Source organism: Hipposideros armiger, unplaced genomic scaffold, assembly GCF_001890085.2.
Source record: "Hipposideros armiger isolate ML-2016 unplaced genomic scaffold, ASM189008v1 scaffold_165, whole genome shotgun sequence".
NCBI classification, from domain to species: Eukaryota; Metazoa; Chordata; class Mammalia; order Chiroptera; family Hipposideridae; genus Hipposideros; species Hipposideros armiger.
The window spans coordinates 1,679,340-1,704,655 of NW_017731515.1; the positions used below are offsets into that span (position 1 = coordinate 1,679,340).

At 36.2% G+C, this 25,316-nt stretch overlaps 1 protein-coding gene and 1 pseudogene across 2 annotated transcripts in view; both read left to right on the forward strand.

Annotated features, from left to right (window-relative positions):
• Positions 1-25,316, forward strand: part of GPM6A (glycoprotein M6A) — a 289,806-nt gene that overhangs the window by 95,022 nt on the left and 169,468 nt on the right. The window lies entirely within an intron of this gene.
• LOC109387648 (protein dpy-30 homolog pseudogene) lies at positions 10,170-10,408 on the forward strand (annotated as a pseudogene).

Below are 25,316 nucleotides of genomic sequence, written 5' to 3' on the forward strand. Positions count from 1 at the left end.
AGAGCAGTGTTTGTCTTGTCTAAATCATTTTCATTACTGAGACAAGACTCTTCTCAGCAGTCTCACCTGTGCCCTGAGAATCATGAGATGATCTACTCTGGCTGGTGGGAACAGTCACCATTTCCAGCTCTGTGTGAGGAACTGGAGCTGTGCCTTCTATCCCTTTCAGTGGGTCGTTTCCTGACCTTTGGTATTTTCCTCACCTGTATTTGTTGATCAGTACCCTGCTGAATACTCAAGGCAGATGCTCTGTGGGTCCCCAGACCTCTCGCTTTGTTCAGGTTCTTCTGTCTGATACTCTGGCCTCTGAACTTGTGCCAGCTAGGTCTCTGTACTCTGAGTTCAACCTCTTCAACCCAAGGAGAGCAGCAGATGCTGCCTGGGTTTCCCTTCCCTGCATCACTGCTTGGACATTCTCTCAGTTTGGTAGCTGGGCAGTGACAGGGCTCACTTCATTTGTAGCCCATCTCCCAGGGGTTTCTGTCTTTTGTTGTTTGCTGTCCTTTGTCTCAAAAGCCATTCTTTCACATATGTATTTTGTTGAATCTTTGGTTGTTTCATGTGAGAGGTTAAACCCAGTCCAAGTTACTCAATCTTGGCCTAGAGCAACAGACGACCCACTAGTCGTTCATTAGCACTTTGCTCCCTCTTAAGTCCTAGGGTTTTTACTTGTCTGAGCTCTCATTAGTATCAGATAAAAACATTTCTTTATGAAACTTAGGCTCTGACTTTACTCATCTTTAAGTTCAAGAGGCTTCATATTATTTCCGGATGACACACACTATCTATCTTCATATCCTTCTTACTTTTCTTTTTCTGTTTCCTTTATTGGTTTGTCTCTTATTTTTTTTTCTAAAATACTGATTATCTCAGTGTCTTTATCCTGAAGAGATATTTATCATCTGCTAAGTTGTGCTGATACAAACATGTTTCCAAAATTCGTGCTTCTTTTATAATCAAAGTTAGTTCTTCAGAACTTTGTTCAGCAACATTTTCAGTTAACCTGGCCAAGTCAGAAATATGCTTTCTCTGTGCTTTATCCTATTTCTCCTTTTATGGGAATCTCTTTATTTTCTAACTTATTAGCTTGTTTAGGTCAATTGGCAGCTTGCATTTAGTTTTAAGATAAAGTAGGTATCTACAGTTCAAATTAATGTGAAATATATTGTAAAATACCCTTTGATAGTGAAATAGTTAAGAGTTTTTAGGCTTACAACAATTGTTTGAACTTGCTAAGAAGGCTTAAAGTTTTTATTTTTGGTAACTGAGTGATATTAATATCATAATATCTTCACACAAAAGTACTGCTGAGAAATCAGATCTCAGAGTCATGTGAGTTCTCAAGTTGCCACACTCATATTTATTGGGTATTGTTCTTTCCTTTTTTTTTTTTTGTTTTTCTTCAAATTCTTTAGAACATAACCCCTTACATAAAAGCATAGAGTGACTCTGCTGCTTTACAAAGATTAGATTAATTAGATTAATTCTTTGTAAGGAGCAATGAAGATTTCCTGATTTTCTTCTTGATCTCATTGTTTCTGTGGTTTTGCAAAGCTAAGAAAAACAAACAACAAAAAGAGAACTTGTTCGATTTCCCAATTATTGTCTGATTTGTGCTGAACTATTATTTAATACTTCCTTAATATTTTGATAAGCTACAACTCAAGTTTTTAGTTAAGATCAGGTAAAAAGGAAAAAAAAATAAAAGCTTCTTTTGTTAATACTTTCTGATAAACTTAGCTCCAGGGTATTTTTATTAAATAGTCCTATTTGATATTGTGCCAAAAAGCCTCATTTCAATAATATTTCAGAGTCGAATTGAAGTGATCACTGTAAATATGTATTAGTTATTAAAGATAGAAGTGATAAATCAATCTTAATGTGCTTCAACCCCTTTGAACCAAAGTGGTTTGAAAATTTTTCTTTAAATTATAAATAATGGGGAAAAATAAGGCAAGGTAACTGTAGCACTTGATTATCTCCATTGTTTTCTATAACTAGACTTTTGTTAAGATTGATGTGTCCTGAAGATCTGAGAAGAAATGTGATGCCAACTGGATGGCTCATTTGGGCACAATGTTTATTGAATGTTGATCTGGACACTTAGATAGATCTTTGTAATCTATCTGTTGTTTTATACAAGGCTATATATCTTTTTTGATTTCTGCCTTGGTGTAAGAATGTGAAACATTTTATTTGATTAGTATTTCCACATTTTCATTAAAGCTTCAAGATTTTTTTCTTCATGTTTTTCTGAGAGCAAAAGAGATCTTTCCTTTTTATATTCTAAAGGCAACAGAATATTAAATAAATAGGAGAGCAACTTAAATGTTATATAATTAGTGCTCTGAAATTATTTTCAACACTCTATTCCTTAAGTTTAAAACAAATCTAAGTGTGTTTTCAGATGTGAGCATAGAAACACTTATGAATTTTCAGATGAAAGTGTTTGGATTGAAGACATAACATGACACAATAAGAGATGTTTCACTTTTTCCTTGTCGTCTCTACCAAAGTGCAAATTAGAGCTAGAAAGAAGGTGACTCTGTGCCCTGAATGAACATAAATTCTAAAATACTGTCTTTATTCTGTCATTGCTTTTGGCCTCTGTACCATCATGCTTCCCAGTGGTCTGCCCATCTCTCTCATTACTACCTTTAAATATTGGTCTTCCAAAAGTTTATTTTTTCCATTATCTTTTCTCTTGATATTTTGTCCTCTAGGTTCTCACACATTTCTGCTTATTTATGCATTCATTCTAAACTGATTGAGCATCTATTCTGTCCCAGGAATAATACCAAATGCTAGGAATATGAATTTTACCTTCTGGTCTCATCCTTTTATTTAGTATCTAATAAGATGACTAGAGCTCCCATTCCAGGTACTGTGGGGCATTCAACACCCTCTCTTTGGAGTTTGCTTTCTTAAAATTGTTTCTTTCTAAATTCGTCCTCTACCTGGTCTTTTGGTATCCAGTCACTTCCTGAAGCTGCCTTTATCCATATAGCTCTGCTCTGTGTGTGGCCATTGTCCTCTTTTTTTGTTCGTTAAGGCACTGCTGACACATGTGTGTTGAGTACAACAGATTTTACTGCAAGCCAAAAGTTAATGAAGGAAATTGTTATACAATACAGAAAGAAAATTATTTAAAATTAATTATTAAACTGAAAACCAAACAAAACCTTGCATTTGCATGAAATTTCCAAATATGGGAACTGGACTTGCAAATCGCAATTGGTTTGCACCTTTTGCCACCTGTAGGTGCAGCAAACTGCATCAACCTGAAAGTAGGTCTCATGTTTCCCCTTCCTTACTCCAAAGCCACTGCATCCATCATCCTTGTCTTACACCAAATACAGGACTTGGTGCCCATCCCTCTTCAGTGTAACCTGAATATTATGCCCTCACCTTGCACATCAAGAGTGTTTGTATGTTTAGTTGGAGACTGCAGCCTCCAGAAAACAAAGGGGCAGAGAAAAGGAGAAAATGGGCTGCAGTAGTGCACTGCATTCTAGGAAGGATATTTCCAGTAAGAAAAATTGTTGGAAGTATGACAAGGAGAGAAAGAGCACCTACATGACTGCATGATGGGGATATTAGTTTTACACACACACACACACACACACACACACACACACACACACACACCTTTCATGTAATGTATTATAAAAATGGATATTGGGGTATCCAAGGAAATTCCACCTCAAATCAGATTGTTGTTGCTGTTCAGCATGCATCTCCCAGACTGGACCTCCTTCCTGACTCCCAGAGCCACTTTCATCTCCTCCTGAATGCTGTTACTATGTCAAAGCTAGCATATCCCACGTCAAATTGCTTTATCCCAGACTTGTTTCTGTTCTTGTTTTATACTGATGGTTCTTAATCATTCACATTTGTATCTCCTCCCTTCCCATTGCCCTTATATCTATATTTTTGTTTTCCTAAACTTTTTGAATCTGCATTTTAAACAAATGTTTCAATTCATTATCTCTTCTGAATTCCAGTTGTTAGCCTCTTGGGATTCTATAGTTTCCTGTTATGTCCCATGCAGGGCATTGTAATACATTTCTTACTAATTGTGCTGTCTCTATTTGTCCCTTTTAAAGTATAAGATTTCTAAAGGAGAGTGTAGAAGCACGCTTCTCTCCTGATTGGAACCCTTCAAGGTTGTTTTCTTTCACACTACATAAAGTTTCCATCTCTCTCTCTTCAGATCTTTATTCAGTAACCTTCTTAGATTTATCTCCTATTTTTAATAGGAGTACATGAGGGTGGATAATAACTTTTTATTGGTTCATTTACATCCTTCACTCCTTCCAGACTCACTTCTCTATTCCAGGTTGTGCTCATGCTGTTCCTTCATTCCGGAACACTACTCATTGCTCTATTCCTGTATTCTGCTCAGCTGCACATGTCCAAATGCATCCCATTCTTTTAGACTTAAGTCCTGTGGCATTTCTTCCCAGGAATCTTCTAGTAAGGCTCTTATTTCTTGTCTCAGAATTCATTTAACACATTGTCTGTGCTTATGTATCACTGTGATTCTGTTTTACTATAAATGTTTGTGTCTTCTCTTTCTTATCAGACATTGACTTACTTAGCAGACATGGTGCTTATACATAAATTGCAATATCTAATTATTAAATGAAAAAAGTTATGAAATTGGAAAATATCAAAGATGAAGATAGTTATCAAGTGATAATTCTTAATGCCGCACCACTATAGTTTTAATCTCTTTGTCAATGAAACCACGTTTGTATTCATCAGAGCAGGCTAGGTTATGCTGCAGTAACAAATGAACTCGCAAATCTTAGTGGCTTAATGTATCAATGGGTTATTTTTGCCGCTGCCACTGGTCTTCTGATGTAGATCTCAGGGGAACTCTGTTCTGCATAGTTACTCAGGACACTGGGTCAATGAAGACACAACGTCTATAAATTTGCATTAACGAAAAAAGGAAGCACATTTGTATTTCTCATGTCTGTTATCCAGAATTTTGCTTAAAAGGGACACACATGCTGTGTTCACAGTCAGTTGACTAGAATTAGTCACAAGGCCCCATCCAACTGGAAAGGGGCTGGGAGAATTAGGCAGCACACGAATATTTGGTGTGCTGTCTTTACCACCCTTCCTACCAGTACTTACAACAGGGAAGTTCTTTACACATAAAACTACAACTAATTATAAAATTAATTATTGATTTTAAAATTAGTACATTTTATACATGGAAATAATTATCAAGGAATACTATTTCATACAGTTCAGTACCATCTCCTTGTTAATGAATCAGCTGAACAACAAAAAATCCAAAATTAAAATTGAGAGGCTTATCACTTTTTTGCACATGAATCTGAGTTGTATATATTTATTTTCTTGTCAGTTTCTTACTTGGATTTTTTAAAATTTATGTACAGATAAATATAGCTCCAAAATTATTGTAATATCTTCTTGGCTTAATAATAACAACATTTAAGTTTTATGTTTATTAGTTAATAAATAACAATATTTATTTCTGTGTACTAGAAACATGTGCCAAGAGCATTGTACATATGATCTCCTGAAAGTTTTAGAACATATTTGCATTTTATATGTAAGGAAATGGAAGCCAAGAAAGGATGATAACTTTGCAAAAGTACCCCAGATAGTGTAAGGGAAAGCCCATTACGTCTGACTCTAGTTTCTAAGTGACAATGTATTGTCAGGTAGATTGCTAGAGGTCCTAATTGTAACTTACTTTGCCTCTTAACCTTTAGAATTTCAAAACTGTAAAATAGTTAAATAGTTTTAGAACTTAAATATAAAATGAGAAGGAAGATTTAAGTCCTTCCAATTAAGAACTCATTCATATGATGAGTCCCAAAGGCATCAAATAGTTTTAATTCACTGGCTTTCAGGGATGAAAATGGAAATGTATTCATATGGGAAAAGTCTTTTCATTAGGGGTTGCTACCTTTGCAACTAGGAAGGCCAGACAACTACAAAACAGGCTGTCATAAAAAATTAGACATTACTGCAAACGTTCAAGAAAACCCTGTTTCAACGCGAGGCTGCTTAGAGTCATTAGAGTATAGCCTTGGTGTTTTGACAACTCGTCAGGATGACCTTTCTTGCCAACTAACAATGAAAAAGAGCAAGGGATGGGGGTTAGGGAGCAGGCAAAAGAGAAATGAAGATATGCTCTTGAGAGAGAATAAAATATTTTAATATTTTATTTGTAGAAGGCTGTTCTGGGTTAGACAAATACTGAGCTTCTTAAGGAAAGGAGTTTGTCTTAATCAGCATATATACATGTAGAAAGCCTGTTTCTAGACTGAAAGAAAGGCGGGCCATCCAGTGTGTGGTTTACAAAGAAAATCTATGGCAGTGAAGTATTCTTGAGTTCACTTATTAGAATGTGTATTAGAATGTTTTATTTCTTTTCCCCATCAAGCCAAAATACCTCCTACTTTAACACTGAGTTATACTATTTTGGTTTGGTAACTATCTGATTGTGTCTTTTTCTATATGTTCTAATATACTTTTAAGATAAAAAGGGAAATTAATTGCTTGCTGGCTTTTACTTATACAGCTTTTATTGGCAACAAAAATATTGTTTGTTTTTGAGCCCAAAATGAAGCTATGTAAATCAAATGCATTGAACTCACCTTCATTCCCTCATATTTAGATTAAGTCACATTGAGGCACTCATAGTTATGAGATTGAATAAGCACATAAAAGCTTTATATATTAGTAGTAAAGTACTATAACATAGTTGCTGCATTTGTGAGATTATTTGAATTTAGTATTTTGTACCTCAATTTCTTGATACTTTGTGTAAAATCCTATTATACGGGCTTTTGAATTGTCATGCATTATAGAAGAATCAGTCAAACAGCGTAGGAGACCTTAATGTTTCAATACATCCATGTCTTTAATCACTAAGAAAAAAATCATGTTTTCTGAACGTTGAAAGTTGTAAATATAGTAACTAATTATTTGCTATATGATCCTTTTCTTTCGGAAATAAAAAAAAATGATTTATTTGGTATTTAAATAATCCAGAGCGCCTCTCAGGTTAAAGACATTACAAAAATGTACACAATGCTTGGAGGGGTTCCATGTATTCATTTGTAGGGGGATGAGGTAGAAGGTCCAAAGTTTTTATCAGATTATCAAAAAAGCCCAGGATGCACAAAAATTTGGGAATTATTAAAATAACAGTTTTTTTTCTTTTATTGTTAAATATAAGGTACACTGGAATAAGTGACTTAAAAGCAAAATTGACATCACAGACACAGTGTTATGGAATATTAGGATTTGAAAAGGGTACTGTCTTAGTTCGTTCAGGCTGCTATATCAAATGACCATAGGCTGTGTGTCTTAAACAGCAAACATATGTTTTTTATAGTTCTTGAGGCTGGAAGTTCAAGATCATGGCCCCAGCAGATTCAGTGTCTGGTGAGAGACTGCTTCCTGGAGAACAGGAAAGCTCTCTGGGTTCTCTTTTATAAGAGCCCTAATCCCACTCGTGAGGCTCCATCTTCATGATTAATCACTTCCCAAGGGTCCCACCTCTTACACCATTACACGGAGTGTTAGATTTCAACATCTGGATTTGAGGAGCACACACACAGATGTTTAGTCCATTGCAGTACTTCAAAAAATATTTCATGCAGGAAGGGTGCTGCGAACTTGAGGTTGGCGAATATTTGGAAAAGTAAAATGGAAGGAAGGGCATTTCACACCAAGAGAAGAGCTTGAACACATATGGGGTGTATTTTGGGGACAGCAAATTATTTGATTTGTCCTACTATGAAGTATAAGAAAGGGTGAAGGGCAACACTTATTGGACAGGTAGCTTGGAGCCAGACTCATGAATTCAATCGTTTAAATAATAGAAAGTCAAAGTGCTTTAGATCAGGAATAATGTGATAAAATCTCTGCTGTGAGGATTGTCTTGATAATTTTAGAAAGGGGCGCTTTTGAAACATAGAAATTAATTGGGATTTTACTGTACCGATCAAGGCAAGGATTACTACAAGTGAAAATTGTGGGAGTAGAAAGGTCTAAATTATTATAGAAATTTCAAGAAAAGGAATTATCACCAGACTGGTTGAGGGAGAAGGAGAGCGTAATCTGAACTGGAACCTGCATATTAGTTCCATGTTCTTTGTTTTGAGGGGATTTAAATGTAGTTTAACTCAGTGGTGAATATGAGTTTATAAGCAGAATAGTATCTACACACATATAGATGACTACTTACATTTGTTAGGTGAACATTTAATTTGAATGAGAAGTTACTAATCAATGTATCATTTACTCAATAATTTAAGATGATTTATTACTGGGTTCCATGTCTGTTGGTAAAATACTGAGGTAAGCTCTGGGAATGTCATTACTTACCCTGTAAGTAAAATATTTATATTAGAAATGAATAATGTGGAATATATGTCCTCTACAATAGGAACTTGTCTGTGTTTATTGTCATTACATTTTCTTTGCTGAGGAGCCCTTGAAGATATCATCCTATATCATTTGCATAGACCCACCACTAGGAAAGTGCGTTTTAAGGGTATGTCCATATTTTCAGCAATTAACAAAGAAAATATTCTTAATGGACTTTTGTTATAAAAAAAATTGCCTGTTTCTTTTTTGGTGTTGTTATTAAGTGTAAAGGAATAATTCAAGATACCAGTATTATTAAAGGTATTAGTTGACTTTGTAAAAAGGACAGAATTAAGCTGTCTAGAGCAAGAGCAAACACAAGCATTATATAATATAAAATAAGACCCTTTTCTCTAACCATTATATCTGGAAAAGGTGAAAGAGCTTAAGGTAATTTTTACCTACACCTATCTTCATAAAAAAGAGCACTGTTTAGAGAAAATTCAAAAACATAAATTCAATAAAAGATAAAGTAAAATAATAAAAAATAAATACCCTGAGCCTAAGAGACACTTACAAAATCTTGACAGTGGTAAGGAAATCAGACCTAAGTATTAAAAAGAAAATTAAGAAAAATTTAATGACTCGTTAGTTAATTTGAGCTAACTTGGCTCTTATGCAAATTTTGAGACTTCTCTAAACACCATTCATGATCTGAATGATCATGGAAAATGATGAACAATAATCACTGAGATCTTCTCAAGTTCTAATAATATTGGATTTTAAAGAATGTAAAGAACAAACATGAAATAGGTTTATGCATGAGAATGTGTATTGGCAGTCAGTGTGGGGAAAGAAAATTGTTGTCATATGAAACCTAAATGGACAAATCAAGACAAGACCAAAATAAGACATAGAAATTAAAGAACATTTCACATTTTTGTTTTGTACAGTGAAGAGGGAAAATATTGCCATTCGAATAAAAGGTGAAGTGGATTTGAGATGGCTCAGCTTTGTGGTGGGAGAGTTTTGAAATACTGGCCATATTCCCTGCTAACCTTGGGAGTTCCTGACCTGTGTTTAAGGTGAACGAGATTTAGACTCATATAATTATATGTTTGTCATCTTAAGGAAAAATTAGTCTGACACTTGTTCAAGACTATTACAATAGTGTTCAAGACTATTGTAATAGGGGTCAAGGCTATTACAGTAGAGAGGGGTTGGGTTCAAGTGCGAGTAAAGCAAAGAGGGCTGGGGATCTATAGGCAAGGAGCAGAGTGAGAGGCTCAGTGGATGGAAAATTACTTAAGAGGATACATAAAGGTAGGAGATGCTTGCTAAACTGGCCTAATAGAATTCTTACTAAAGTAGGCTAAGGATTTATACACATCGGGGGTGGTGGTGGGGGGAAGGGAGAAGAGATGGGGAACTCAATCAGATATCAAGGGGGAATCAGATAACATGAGTGAGGAATCTCTCTAAACAGACTTAGCAGGACTCTTCCTGAAACTGGACCAAATAGGTCTAGGACATGGCCCAAGAATGAAGCCTAGTTGAAAAGAGGGCTCAGCAGAGCCTGTCTAAAGTTCAACCAAAGCTGAGAGTCTTTGTCAGTCATGAATGTATCCAGTCACCTTTTACAGATGAAATTGCTTCTTAGCAATCGTCCCAACAAGCACTGGTTACATACCGTAATTTGCAGACCTCAGTGCAAAATGAAACTGTCCTGGTGTGGGCAAAGTCCTTAGGAACGAACGGCTTGGGTGTCGACTGGTGTCCAGGGACTGTGACTTGAAGGGTCCACCATGGAGCCAGAGTAGATGCTGGAAGGACAGGCGCGCACTGCAGAAAATCCTCACCCTGAGTACAGCCTCATACGTGACATCGAGAGCACAGTAGAGAATAAGAAGATGAAGGCAGAGAAGTCACCAAAACAGAAGATCTCCTGTCCTTGCTAACTCACACCTACCTGGATCAGACAGCTGTGCCTGTCTGATCAAAAGGATTTGCTATGCTTTCAGGAAAGACCACCAAATGCCATTGAATTTCTAGCATCAAATGTTTAAAAAGAAAAAGGCACGATTTGAAGATTGACACTCACTTATTGGCAAGAACAGAAAAATTAAGTGGCTACTGTAGATTTACACAATTAAGAGACAGCTTTCATTGACCTGATTTCCCCCCTTTTTGGAAGTATAGGAACCTTCTGGACAAATGACTTATTTCTGGAATTGCAGAGGAGAACATATTTCCCTTATTTTGATTTAATCACCATTTTCATTTAATGAGTGTGTTCTGTGCAATTTTTTTCTCTCAGACTGTCTTTAACTTTGTTTTTAAAATGATCTTCAAAATAAACTTAAAATAAAAAATAAAAATTAGCTTCAGCTCATTCCTGTTTCTTCAGAATGCATCATGACTACCTGGAATTGCTGTGATAGTTTTACCAGATGTCCCCACTGGGAGAAACTGGTGAAAGGATACACAAGAGCTTTCTGTATTATTTCCTACAACTCTGTGTGAATCTACAATTATTAAAAAAAGAGGGTTACATTAGAAAAATAAAAGAATTTCTAGATAGCTACAGCAGAACATTAAACCATGTGCTGGGCTCTTCTGAGCACAGAGGTCCCATGTGACTCCACTGGTTGTCCATCCATGAAGCTGATCTGGGTCCCAATTTCTTGAAAGTAGGGTCTGTGGTTCACTTATCTGCCAAAGCCTTGAATTTTTTTTAAAAAAAAAAGCGTATTGAAACAGACTCAGCAGGATTAAGTAACTTTGTGAGGGCCACTCAACATTCCAGTGACAGAATTCGGATACAAATGAGATGGTCTCACCCAGTGGATTTCCAGCCCATCTTCCTAGGCTCTGGAGAGGGGACCTCTCCAGTTGGGATCCAGACGTAGCTTGAGCACTTTCTGTGGCAGAAAAAATACACAAAAGAGAAAAGGAGAGACATTTATGTGGAGAAACCCAAGTTGTTTGTTAATTCTTCCCTGCTTTTAGGTGAAATTATTGTTTTGCTCTGTATTTTGTGACATGGTTTTCATCTAGGAAATTCTACATGTCATTTTTGGCACACAAATATTGTTTCCTATCATTCATGTGTATAGAGAGATTGACTTGTTTATTTTACAGAGTTAGAGATTGAAATGTTTCCTACTTGAAGTTTGATATATATCTATATATATAGATATATATATAATACATATACACACATACATATATAAACACACACACACAGACACACACACACATACACACACACACACACACACACACACACACACGGGGCACCAAAAAATATATACACAGAAAGGAAAACTGTATTAAAATTGTAGTACTCAATATATACCGATAACAAAAGATGACTACAAGTCATGTTTGACTTCTGCAATAACAAGAGGTGCTCAGAGTGGTTACCATCAGCAGCCAGACACTTCTGATTATGGCGAACTACTGCTTGAGCAACGTTGACCAGAGTGCCCACTTGTATACATGTTTTTGGCACCCTCGGTATATATGTGTGTGTGTGTATAAATGTTTATACACACACATATATAATATATGTATAAAATAAAGAATAGTCACTTAACTAACAATTTCAAATCAAAGACAAATTTTCCATTATTTTAAATAGCATTCTATTATAATTACATAAGCAAAAATTGGGGATTAAGAAAGTCCTTTCCTTTTTTGCAGAAAACTAATAGTTCACAATCCTACTAAAGCATAATTAAATTAAACTATGATGACAGTTCTTAATATTTTAAATTAAGTGTGGGATGTAGCATCATAGTAGAAAAAGCTGGGCATAGAAATCTAAAGCATTACGTTTATTCTTTTTCCCCCGTTTTATTGAGCTATAATTGGCATACATCACAGTATAAGTTTAAGGCATACAGCATGATGGTTTGATTTACATAAATTGTGAAATGAGTACCACAATAGGTTCAGCTAACATCCATCTTCTCATATAGATATGCTTATTCTTTTATGGCCCCTTAGCATGTAATGTTGGTGAGCATCAAATACATTACCGATGAAAAAAGGGTTTGATAATAGTACCTGCCATTTCCACTTCACACTGGATTTCTGTGAAGACCAAACTCAATCACATACTGCCTTTAAAATCAATAATGTAATAGATATGCTTTTCAGTAGCATTTAGAATTTAAATTATCTTACATAATTTAATGTTAAATTTGCCTTTGGAGAATCTTTTAAATTTAGGAAACCTTGAAAGCATTATCCTCCCCAAAGAATTCTGTACACACTGTTGCTATTGCCTTGGAGAAACAAAGCTATTTTTCCACAATTTTCTCAAATGCTTTATATATGGAAAACCAAAAAGAACTAACTTCCAATTTCCAGAAGAACTGAGTATGAATGACTGTTATAAAATAATTCATTTTTAAGTAAAATATTATGTTGGCTACATGTATATTCATGAGCAAGCTCTCTATGTTATCTTAAAACAAGATTAACTGGGTGTTTTTTAAAATGATAACTTGAATAACAAATATGGAAACTACAAAATGTGGATTTTGTATGCAGTGAGTTTATGTTGTGCATTTTATTCTTGCATTTTCTATAATCAATAGAAAACTTGCTAATCTGTATATGGCTATTAAAACATCAACTTTTTATCTCTCTGTTTTCTAAAATGACTAGCATGTTTTCATATGCTCTCACATAGTTATAACTGAGCACATACATGAAAGATTATTTCTTCTCTTGAAAATATTTTAGATGATTGAACGTGTTGGCAACGACGCATTGCAGAGGTGTGCTGGCCCTTTAATGCTCTGTTTCTGTTGTCATGGAAATAAGATTTTCAAGTAGGTTTATCAGCTCTGCTTTGCTTTTTATAGATTCTCTATCATTTTGAGTTGGTTTTGGACAAACATCCTTATCCTTTAAATAAAACACCAATCTTACCATTTTTCAATGTTTTTACCAATACAATTTCTTAAAAATCTTGGGTGGGGGAGGGGGGAGAATTAGCTTTTCCAGGAGTACACATTATATATAGAAGCTCAGCTCCTGACCCCCCAAAAATAGGATTTTTCTTTTTAAATAATGATAATGGAAAACATAAAAGCAGGATTCAATTCCAATGTCAAGCTTTTAAAATGTATATCATATTATTATTAGTTGTATGAGTACAATTTATATAGGAAACATGGACAGAATCATTTAACTACTCATGTTGTTCATTCAAATTCCTAACCTTGGCCTACACATTCCTTCATGATTCAGCAGCGACTTACCTCTAGAATTCATTACTACAGAAAGGTTTGTTGGATTCAAGTAAAGGATCTGCCACTAACTAGCTATGTGACCTTGGGCAATTATTTCAGCTCTTTCTCAGTTTCTTTATCTGTAAAATGGGATTAATAACAAAATTATTGTGACAATTAAATGTTTTAATATATGTAGAGTAATTAGAATAGTAACTTTAGCCAAATAAGTGCTCCATTAATATTGCTTCTGCGATTATCTTTCTCCATCTCTACCATGCTCCTGTTCATTCTTCAAACACAGCAAACCTTTGCTGCTGATGACTTTGGCCTCTAGATTTACCATGGAGTTATCAGTGTCACCCTGATTTCTCTCTCACAGTACCTGATACTGTACTTCCTTGACACTTATAAAATTTGGAAATTATATATTTTATTTTATCAGTAGTTCATTCTCTATTCTTCCACTGGTGAAACGATTCAATACACATTTATTGAAGTATCAAATAATGGAGAAAATTCACTTAAACTGGCCAGCTATTTCCCCATTTCCTAAGTCACTACGTAGATATCTTAAAGGTAGAAATATAGATTCCTATATTTCCAAATGAGGCATTTCCTTCTGTTCTGGAGAATTTACCATGGGTTAAGTTTATTGTTACTTATGAGAAAAATCTCTTATATTCTAGAGCACGTTGCAGCTATAGCTGCTTTCTAAGATCTATCACCAAACCTAGCAAAACGTTCTCCCTGTTGCACTGGAAATGATGGTTTATTTCTTCTTGATGAATCAACCTAAAGAATATAAGTATTATTACTTTACGTGTATAAGAAATTTCATTGAGATAGCTCTAATTTAAACATGATTTATACGACTTTCTCTTTTTAGGAATTATAATTTTAAATGACATTCTTGAAAGAGATCGTGGTAGATTATTATTAGTTAGGGTCCTCTCTGACTTATTCAGATACAGAAGTGTATTCTTTAATGGCAGGAAAGACATGAAACTCTTTGGAATTAGAATAAATGAACAAGCTAAAATGGGAATCAACAATGATTAATAGCTTCAAGCTATAAAGTATGTTACTGAAAAACTGTTGTTCAAGCCTGGTCTGTTTCTACAGTGAACACGTTTAGCTGTACCTACTATTTTATTGAAGTGCCTGTTTCTGTTCAAATCATTTGCCCATTTATTTATTTATTTTTTAAACATTCATGTTTGTTTTCTTAACTTGGAGTTGAAAGAGTTCTTTGTGTATTCTGGACACAAGTTCATTATCAAATAATGCAAGCATTGCTCTCCGTCTGTGACTTGCCTTTGCTTTTTTTTCTCAACATTTTCAAAAGGAAATGTTTTTACTTTGGATGAAGTCAAAATGATTTTCTTCCAGTTTGTCATTTGTGTTTTGTTTTGCTTATTTTTCATGCAAAGTTTCTTTTTTTATTTTAACATAATGGAATATTTTTCTTTTTCATTGCATCTGGAATATTAATCATAGTTCCCTTACCCAGACTATGAAAGAGTACATCTATGTTTACTTCTAACACTTGTGTGATTTTACTTATTTGTTTTCTTCGGATTCATTTAGACTTTATTGCAGTGTATGCTATGAGGTGTGGATTGAACTTCTCTTTCCAAAAGGCTATCTTATAGCAATATCATCTATTTAAAAGTTCAGCCTTTTAAGGGGCCTGTTAACTTGAATATTCAACTTTAAGAGAAATATACTAGCAAAATTTGATTTATTCCTGAAGATAGACATGGTATCATATATAAATTCACAATTTACTTCTTAGAAACACCATATCCTTTACTCACATCAGGTTTATCTAATGTCCAGGAAGGAGTAATAGACTAAGTGGGATAGGGATGTAGTAACTGAGTTTAATGAAATCTGTTCATAATCAGCCTGGCTTCCTTGGAGTAGAGTGCTGGTTCTGTTGCAGGGAACTAGCATTTAGTGCCATAGACAGAAAAGTTGAGACTTTCTTATTTAGGATAGTAGCATTTCATGTGAGCAAGTGTGATTTTATTTCTAGTTTTGTTTTTTTCCTGAGCAAATGGAAATATAAGTTTTCATTTCCAGAGGTAAAGAACATTATGAGAGGACCAGGTTTTTTTCCAGGGTGGGCAGGGCTTTAGGTGAAGGGAGAGCAGACAAGGTTCAGTTTTGGAAAGACGCGTGTGGAATACCAGTTGGATCTCTCTGGGAGGCAGCTGGATCTGTGGGTCAGCTTCAAAAGGGTTATTTCCTCAAATGCTAGGGGAGACATGTTTCACAAATCACAGCAGTCTTTGGGCTAGGTTACAAATTAATGTTTATCTGCAATTCATGGTTCCTTTCAAGTTCAAACAAACTTACTGCCTGAAGCTTGGATAATAATACAGACAATTAAGTTCACGAACTCATCCTAGAAAAAGTGCTACATACCTCATTTCTGAATATCACTACAGTCACCTTTGAAGTACTCCCCTTAGGAAGCTATGCACCCGATGCCAGCACCTAGTCCACCCTTCAAAGGGTGGAACTCTTTTTCTGGAGTGGCCATCAGAGCTGTCATCGTATTACCCTTGATGTCCTGAATGTCATCAAAATGCCTCCCTTTCAATAGTTCCTTTATCTTCAGGTAAAGAAAGAAGTCATTGGGGCCCGATCCGGTTAGTTGGGAGGGTTTTCCAAAACAGTTATTTGTTTACTGACTAAAAACTCCCTCACAGACAGTGCCATGTGAGCTGGTGCATTGTTGTGATGCAAAAGCCATGAATTGTTGGCAAAAAGTTCAGGTCGTCTAACTTTTTCATGCAGCCTTTTCAGCACTTCCAAATAGTAAACTTGGTTAGCGATTTGTCCAATTGGTTCAAATTCATAATGAATAATCCCTCTAGTATCAAAAAAGGTTAGCATCATCAGTGTAACAAGATCACAAACTTAATTGTCAGACCTTGTATGATGCTTAGTTCTATTTTTCTGTGGAAGAAATGGAATAACTTCAAGTTGAATGGAAAATTCTCATAAGTAGGTTAAGAATTGCTTTACTTTTTCTCTCAACCCCTTATCTTGGAAAACACAAGCACGACTAATGATTTAATCATGATGAGTCATTATTAGAAGAGTGTGTGCATGGTTTAACCAACACCCATTAAATGGCTATTCTTTGCAAGGTGCTGTGCTAGGTGCTTGGTGGAATCAAAGAATATAGGTATCTGGGGTTTGGTCTCCAAGTGCAGATAATCTATTTAAGAACAGGTTTTACTTGCAAAAGTTGTCCCATCACCATGGTTTGGTCATAGGCTGAATAGCCACTCTTTTACTCTTGCATAATTTTGTATCTAGCCAAGTTGAAAATGCATAGTGGAGACTCCAATGCTTATCATCTAGCCACAAAGACAGACATGGGCATAGATGACTATGTAACAAATGCTAGCAAAAATAACCAAGTACTGTATGTGACCGAAAAAAGGGATCATTGATTCTTCCCCAAAACAAGCTTCTCCTACCTCATCTCATTGGAGAGCAACTCCCTTGCAGTCCAGGCTGGAAACTCTTATGTCCTTCCTGACTCCTGTTTCTCAGTTGACCATTTCTCAGTAACCTACAGGTAGGTACTCTATTGGTTTGATCCGTCATCCTCTCCCTCTCTTCTGGTTACCTCATTTTCCCTCTCATAGGTCACTGTGTTTCCTATGAGAACTTGTTCCCTGTAGTCTATTCTCCACAGGCAACTGGTGTATTAGTTTCCTGTTGCTGCTGTGATGAATTACCACAAGCTTGGCAGCTTAAAACAAAACAAATTTATTATCTCACAGTTCCGGTAGTCAGAAATCTGAAATGGGTTTAACTGGGCTAGAAAGGTGTCAGCAGGGTGGCTCCTTCTGTAGTCTTTAGGAGAGAATGTATTCCCTTATCTGTTCCAGTTTCTAGCGACTACCTGCATTCCTTGGCTCATGGCCCCTTCCTTCATTTTCAAAACCAGCAGTGTAACCCCACCCCACCCCCGCCCCCGTGCATGTGTGTGTCTGTTTTTCTCTCCCTCTTACCTCTGTTCCTGTTGTCACATCTCCTTGTCTGACTCGGACCTTCCTGCCTTCTTTTTATAGAGGAAGTGATTACATTGGATTCACCCAGATATTCTAGGATAATCTCTCTACCTCAAGATCTTTAACTTAATCACATCTGCAAAATCCTTTTTGTTATGTGAATTAAAATCTTCTTACCACACTTGGTGATGAGTAAATAAGATAAAAAAAAGTAAATAAGATCATATTGCTCCTCAGTTTAAAATTTCTTAATAACATTCTTAATAAAAGCCAAAGTACTTAAATGATCTACAAAGCCCTGCATGATATGTGCCCTGCTCTATTGTCTTTTTGACATCATAACCTATTTTCCCTTTTATTCACTGTGCTTAAGCTAAGCTGCTGTCCATGCTGTCACTGGGGCATGTTCAACCACTTTCTTGCCTTAAGACCTTTGCACTCTTTCTTTTCTTAGCCTAGAATCCTCCCAAATATCCACATGGCTAACTCTCTCCCTTCCTTCAAGTTGTCACTTACACTCATGTCCCTGGCCAGCCTGCCTAAAAATTCAACGTATTATTCTGGAAAATTCATGTTTCTCTCCTATTGTTTTATATTCATCTCCTTAGAACTTAACTACCATATGCCCTCCACTATGGTTTATTTACTAAATTGTTCTTGTTTCTCTTACCTTTATAACAAAAGGGTAAATATTTTGTCTTTTTTGTTTACTCTTCACTCCCCATTTCCTGAAAGACTTCCTGCCATGAAGTGGACCTCTAGGATATTAGATGAATGAAATAACACATGAAAGGAATGGGTGCTGCAGAGCAGAAGAAAATGGAACTGAGTTAGAAGAATAAGTAGGCTTGTTGAATCGAGAGAAGTGTAGTCCAGGTTGAGCAAGGGCTGTGAGTAAAGGCACAGAGGTGTGGAGTGTCAGGAAGTATCAAGAAAGCTGGTGTGATTGGAGCATGATGTGGCAGAGAAAATTATCTCTTCACCAAAGATTCATGCTCCCCTTTTAAAACATAGAGCTATTGCTGGGAAGTGGCTGTCCAGCAGGTCTACACTTCCTAGTGCCCCTTGCCGGTAGGTAGAGCATGTGACAGAGTTCTAGCCAATGGAATGTCGGTGGACTGAAGGGCATCCCTTCCAGGCCAGACCCTTAAAAGTTTCCCATGTTCTGTACCTTTATGCTCTTTTGTCTTCCTGGCTTTTGGATAGGAGATAACTCCCAGGGAAACAACAGAAGCCACATGTTAAAGATGGCAGAGCTAAAGTCAACTGAATGACTGCTTGTATGAGGATGGTTCTTCCAGACAGTCCACATACCTGCTCTGTGACACAAGCAAGAAGTATGCTTCTGTGACAATTGAGTCATTTTACATTTTTACATTTAGAGATCTATTTGTTACAGCAATGAGCTTAACCTAAATAATATACATATTATGTACGAATGGTATTCTAGGGCTCAATAAATTTGAAAAGTTAGTTGAAACTAAATAATTTTGGAAAATTAATAAAATTAAAAACAATTTCTTATAACAAAAGCAATTGTAGAAAAATTAGAAAACATAGATAATCATAAGGAAGAGAAATAAATTCATAATCCTATCATATATATCTGTTTCTGTTAATACTTAGTTTCTGTTAACACCTTGCCCATCTATGTATCTTTCTCTCTTTGTTATAAGAATAGGATAAAACAGCAACTGTATTTCATAACATTGTTATATGTCAACACTTTTCTACTTGGTCAATGTTCTGCAGACCCTATTTTTTAAATACACCCAAATATAACTCCTTTATATGTTCTTAGGTTTCTGTGTATGTTTTTTTGGGCATGCTAAAAGATGTTGAAGTATACATACATACTAGGTGTTAACATTGGTCCTCTTAGAGCAATAGTGGAGATTGGTAATGGAGAGGGACAAAGAAGGTTATTACATTTAAATATATTTTTGTACATCGTATTGTGTTTAGAAGCAACACAGATTCGTCCCCAGATTTTCTGATTCAATAGGTATAGAGTCAGTTCTGGGATCTGCATTTTCCTAAAGGCTTCTCAGATGATTCAGGTACAAAGCTAGGTTTAGAAGATATTCTTTTGTTCTCCAAGACACTATATTCTTGCAGGGAGTAAACTTTTCCAAGGAAGTTACACTGAAGTTAACAAAAATAAGTACCTTTTCATCATGTGATAAAATTTGTTTCCTAGCCACTTAAATGGGTTTTAGTCCATGATATTTTCATGTGCTATGTATGTATCCATAGGTTCTTAAGGGGAAACCCTAGACCACTGGTATTCCAGGATAACGGGATAACTGGAGGATGTAGTCCTAGTGGGCATTTCTGAATTGGCAATTTGTAAGAAACACCCAAGAAAACAAGATACAGTTTTACAGCACCATCTTCCCAGTGCCAACGGAACACATGACAGAATCCTCTGGTGAGGGCACGCAGATCCAAGGGACAGAAAAGGGAAGGAAAGAACAGAGCAGTGTAGTCAGTGAGACTAAGAACAGAGAAGAGAGCAGGTGCTATGCGGCCCAGTCCTGGGGCTACTGACTCAGTTTGGAGTTTTCAGGGAAGGTGAAAAGGGTTCAATTGACATGTAATCAATCTAATGATCTTTATGTTTCTTTATTCTTCCCTCTCTTTGTGGGAGATTTGTGATGCAAAAGATTCATGACAGCTTCAATAAATTGAAGAAGGGATGTGCTTTTGTTTTATAATAGTAGTGATGGTAGTAATGATTGCAATATTGATTATAATGATTATTTTTATGATTGAGGATCTCTCAGCTCTTGTCAGTGTAAACTTCTAAACAGTTTTTTTTCTTTTAAAAAAAAATCTTGTTTAAGGGGAGAGTGCACAGGTGAGAAAGTGCTGCGAGTTTAATTCATTCCATTAAGGATTAGACATATAATAGAGACATTGTGTATGTACTCAGCCATGTGAGTTTATAGTACACACTCAATACAAAAGGAGTCGGGTACGGGAAAACTGTGAAAGTCAGAGCTGCAAACCTCATTTGTGACTGTGCTAGCAGACGGAGCCCTGGAGTAGGAGGACTGAGAATTTTGCACCCTTTCTCACTTTTTAAAGATTTTTGTAACCACCCAAGCAAACAAACAAGCCAAAAATAAAACAAACTAAAAAATGCAGTTGAACAATCCTTAGGGACGGTGGAGTCTTTGTCCTTTTGCTGAAGCCTATTGTTTCCCCTCCCCCACACTGGGCTGGAAGCCAGAATGGAGGCGTGGGGACATTCTATAGCCGATTTCACTTTGCTGTGTGAAAGCCAGGCCATCATTTTCAGATTAAAGGCCTGACAAACAAATATTCTAGTAAATCTTAACAACTCTTTCTCGGTTGGGTAGTCAACACCACTTTGGCAGCACCAAGTATCCATTTCCTTCCAAAGTTGCTGGGGGTGTCAGTTTCTTACCTAGCACAGTAGCTATCAAGGAGAACTGGCTTTTTCCAAAACACACCAGCTCAGACACTTGGCATGGCAGCATTTCTCTGGAAGGACCTGGGAGAACTTCTAGCCCAGTTTTTTTTTTTTCATTTATAATTCAAGAAACGGTGTTCCTAAATCCTACTGGCCCAAGTAAGGCCTTAGTAAGGCTGATTTTCTCCCTGGTGCCTCCTTCCTCACTCAGGCTTGGCAACTGTTGGTTGACTTTATGTGCTGAGTATTGCTAATTTAGGATGCCCACTAGGGACAAAAAATAATTTGAAGCTGATGGTAAGGGAGAAAAGTTCAGATGGTCACAATGAATCACGGTTTCTACTGTGACTCATTCTGCTCTCGGTCTTGCTGCTTAAATTCTCTGTCCAATAATTTCCTTATTTATTAAATGGGAAAATAATATATCTTAGTTTTTCTACTGGGAGCAATGTGAAGCTGAATTAGACTTGACTAAAAATGTTTATCAATTTGCATGTTCATACCTTGCTTTATTCCAAAAAAAGATACCAGTTGGCTAGGAAGAAAGAAGCATGAAGGATTGAAGATTGCTTTATGAGCTGGATCATGGATGTGGTAAAAGACTTCAAAACAAAACAAACAAACCAGCATTGTGTTGAGTCTCTGCATTTTGCTTTCATACTGCACACCTTCAGAAAACAAAATGGATCCCATATACCAGGATAGTAAAGATAAGCCATTGAATCTGAGTAGAAGAAACAAGAGCAATGTGCTGTCCAGGACTGTAATCAAGTGTCTACCTTGGGTTTTGACCTGCATGCTGGAAGATTACACTAGGCCTTGTTTACTTCTGTGCTAGATTGACTATTTATTTAGTTTTCTGAATAATGCTGAGAATGCCAGTGTGACCTCACACATTCGTAGAGAATTTGAAGTCCACTGCAAATGTTGTCTCTTTCTTGAACTTCTCCCAGATGAGCTGATCAATTCCATTCTCTGTCTCTGATGGTTTCTTTTTGATACCAGTCTAGTGGTGCTTAATGACGGTAAGAAGTAACGCACCATATATGTTACACATCCTACTGAATTGGGTTTTTAAGGTTGGAATTTATTTCTTAGCCACTTTTTTTTTTTAATCATTTGCAGTCCCTAGCAGAGTGCCTTGTATTGGGTATTAGTACTAATTGAAAAAATTTTAACTTATCAATATTAATGCAGTTCTCCAATGGGCTGTAAGTATTCCTCTGCTCATACAGATTTCTATGGTGGTTGCTTGGGAGTAAGGGCTGCGAAGGGTTCAGTAGAACTGCTTGATGTGCTATCTTGTTGACTTTCTATAATTTTTGCTACCAACTCTCTGCCCTTTTCACTGGCTCACATTCTAATTCATTTTATCTTCTTTCTTTAATTTCCTCCCTAGGAGTTTTTATCCATTCTAATAATTTTAACTAGAATTTCTTGCTGATGATATTTTTGCCTTTTTGTTGAAAGCCTATCCAGAGAAGACATTTATCATTGCCTGCCCAGCTCTTTCTATCTTCTGAAAACAGAATCTTTGCATGTTTTAGAAGAAATGATTCTCCCAATAAATTTTCCCACCAGTCAGAATAATCCTTCCTTCTGGTGTTGCTTAAAGATATGAACATTGAAGCAATGTGCTGTTATCAACCATATTTCCTGCTGGGGGGAAGAGTCTAGAATAGAGATGATGGCATTACATGGCAGAAATAAAGGTTGGAAACCTTCCTTCTCATCTTTTTGGGTGCAGGCAGGCATTCTGTGACCCAGACACTCCCTGTCAAGACCTGTCCACTTTGTAGATGTGTGCCTGAAACTCCCCTTTGGTTCAAACTTGTTGGTGTTGGCTTTCCATCTCTTGCACCAACAGACACTTGAAGAATATACTAGGTAAATATAATATTTATACGCTAATAAATAAAAAAGCTTGTATACTTTTTGGAGATATGGAAATAGAGATCAGGGCTGGCCGAGTGGCGCATTGGTTAAGAATTGGCTTGGGACTCCAGCTCTGAGCAGCAGTGCCCCAGTTGGGATCCCACATGAGGGCCAGTGACACTGCACCCTCTACAGCAAAGATGGTGAGCAACAGCAAAACCTGGAGCCGGGCTGCCATGAGTTGCCAGCGATGGTGTAGGCTGCAGCCCCTGCTGTAGTGGGCTCCCATGAGCTACCGCGAGCCACTGTGAGCGGCCATCCAATGGCTGGTGAGTGACTGCCTCACCCGGGAAGAGTGCAATGATAATACCAACATGGGCCAGTGAAGCCATGTCCTCCACAACTAGACTGAAGAACAAAAGGACAGCAACTTGTCTGTTCCCCTCCCCCAATTCCTCAATAAAATCTTAAAAAAAAGGAAAATAGAGATCTAAATATAAAGTCATCTAATTTCTTTCATATATGTCAAAATATTGTAGGAAAATAAAATAATACCCAGGTTAATGTTTCCTTCCTATTGTTCCAGCTGTCATTGGTTCCTTGTGCCACATCCTAAGCTGCCTAAGTCCTTGGAAGGCAGATATGCTTTATTCATTTCTGTGTGTTAGTACCTAGCACAATTTCAGATACCTAATAAGAACTTTACTAATAATTTTGAAATGAAATAATTTATTAAAATCCTTGGAATATCCAGGATATTTATTAGAAATTCATTACCTTATTTACTACACCATTTCGTTTTATATTCCCTGTATTTATAAAGTAAAAATAACAGTAAGCTTCCCTTTACTGTCAGATAATTTATTTAAAAAGGAAAAAAAACACTATCTTCTTATTTAGTTGGGGTTGAGGTTTAAATCTCAAATACTTGGGAGAGGTTAAGATTAAAAATATTTCTAGAGCCTGGTGGCCAAAGAATAATATTTTTTGTTTGTTTGTGAATTGTGGAATTCTTTGAGAAAGATATTAGTGAGCCAGAATTTTGAGAAACAAATAAACAAAAATGGAAGACAGGGAATTGACAATAGAGCAAAGATCGAGGTAGTGCTAAGCTAGACAAATCCATGTCTAGTATCAGTGAGGTACTTTCAGTGTTGAAAAGTCATCTAGATGGTAAATTGGCTCTTAAATTCAGAAATCAAAAGTTCCATTCATGACTTTTGAGAGCAATGTTATGAAAATGAAGTGAAGGAAATCAGATTTCAGGGGACCTTCTAGGCGATGGAGAGGGGTGGAATTTATTAATGTAAATTCATTAATACATGAATTTGTTTTACAAAACAGGGAAAGATGTTATATTCCGGATATAGAGCCCATCAGTGCACTATTTTCAATTTCATGTTGAGGAATTTGTATTTGATTCACTGGGGCATTGGTCTGTTCAAAATAAATTACTCTCTACAGTCAGTCATAAAATAATTTAGGCTCTGGGAATGCAAGCTTGGTGCTTTGAGCTTTTGTTTAAAAAAAAAAAAAGTGCCAAAGGAGGTAATGTTACAATAAACAGAGCAGCCATTCACAGGCACCTTTGGTTTTGACTAATAATTTATTCTTGTTCTTTTTTGGTGTCTTCGGGCCTAAGTATGTAATTTATTAGATTCAAATATCATTTTGTTTCTATCCAGTGGGTATAATTTATCCAGAGTATAACTCTATAGGGATTCACAGTAATTAAATAAAGGGCATTTCTTTCAACCACTCTATGTGTTTTGATAAAGCTCCAGCCTTAATTACTAGTTGACAAGAAAAGGGCAAGTAGAAATAGATGCTATATTATTTCCAATATAAAGGAATTCTTGTGTAAGTTTTTTTAAAAAAAATAGATAAATAAGTGAAACAAGTGAATCTAACGGGCTTACAATTTGGATTCCTTTTCCAATACAGGGTATGAGTAAAAATCGCCAAAACAAATAGAAAGCCCACTTTTTTTCTTAGCCCAGTTAGCCAAGGACAAATATGGTGTTACAGACAGAAATAAGTCAGGAAATATAAGTCAACAAATCAATGGAGAAATAAATCAGAAATAATAGAGATTGCATGTGAAGCTGAACAAATACAATGAGGAAAATAAGTAAGCACAAAATGGCGGCATGCATGGATTACAAATATAAGAGCCCTCTGTTTTATGTATATGCGATTTCTTCTAAATGGAGGAAAGGTGTGGACTCTGCAGACGGACTGACTGCTTTGAATCTCAACTCTCACACTCCTTAGCTGTGTGATCTTAGTAAAATCACTTAAATCCTTGTGCCTTGGTTTCAATATGTATGAAATGGGGGTTATAATAATACC